This window comes from Nycticebus coucang, chromosome 13 (assembly GCF_027406575.1).
Source record: "Nycticebus coucang isolate mNycCou1 chromosome 13, mNycCou1.pri, whole genome shotgun sequence".
NCBI classification, from domain to species: Eukaryota; Metazoa; Chordata; class Mammalia; order Primates; family Lorisidae; genus Nycticebus; species Nycticebus coucang.
This window is the reverse complement of record NC_069792.1, coordinates 1,289,539-1,290,429: the sequence shown is the minus strand read 5'-3', so window position 1 is coordinate 1,290,429 and position 891 is coordinate 1,289,539. Positions and strand designations below refer to the sequence as shown.

At 43.5% G+C, this 891-nt stretch overlaps 1 non-coding gene across 1 annotated transcript; it reads right to left on the bottom strand.

The window, feature by feature from the left end:
- Positions 1–500: 500 nt before the first annotated feature.
- Positions 501–607, bottom strand: LOC128564077 (U6 spliceosomal RNA). The gene has a single exon (XR_008373965.1). It is a non-coding gene; the product is annotated as a U6 spliceosomal RNA (small nuclear RNA).
- Positions 608–891: the final 284 nt, after the last annotated feature.

Genomic DNA, 891 nt, shown 5'->3' with positions numbered 1-891 from the left:
CCAACAGGCTAAGAGTCACTGAGGACATTTGTCTCCACAGGCTGGGGCTGCTGGGCTGGGTTGCCTGGACAGACACTGAGAGCTTCCATAAATCATAATCAGAGATTAAAATGAGAAAGCATTTGCTAAACATGGCTGGAAGGAGGCTGCATGCTGCTATTTTTTTTCCCTACCAACTGCTGCTCAGATCCTTTCCTAGAGCTTTTCGAATCCAGCAGAAAATGTGTATGTGTTAGAAGTGGGAGGAATAAAAAGAAAGGAAAAAAAAAAAAAAAGCAGTTTGTACTTGGAGCTTTGGTTACATGGCTTTTTGAGGTCAAAGAAAATCCGATTGCTAAATCTATGTGTAGATGGTATATCAAGTGTAAAAATCAAACAAATGTTTAAAAAACCAAAAACCTATTCTCTAGACGTATAATTCTTAATGAAAGGATCCACTGCAAGGTAGACATTGCTGGCTACTTCTTTCTTCCTTTTTTTTTTAACATCCAACTATTACTAAAAATATGGAACGCTTCACTAATTTGCATGTCATCCTTGCGCAGGGGCCGTACTAATCTTCTCTGTATCGTTCCAATTTTAGTATACATGCTGCCGAAGCGAGCACTTTTTTTTTTTTTTTTTGAGACAGAGTTTGACTCTGTCACCCTGGGTAGAGTGCTGTGGCATCACAGCTCACAGCAACCTCAAACTCTTGGGCTCACATGGACCTCTTGCCTCAGCTTCTCAAGTGGCTGGGACTACGGGCATCTGCCACGACACCTGACTATTTTTTGGAGAGAGGGTCTTGCTCTTACTCAGGCTGGTCTCCAACTCCTGAGCTCAAGCGATCCTCCTCCCTTGGCTGCCCAGAGTGCTGGGATTACAGGCATGAGCCACCTTGCCCAGCCT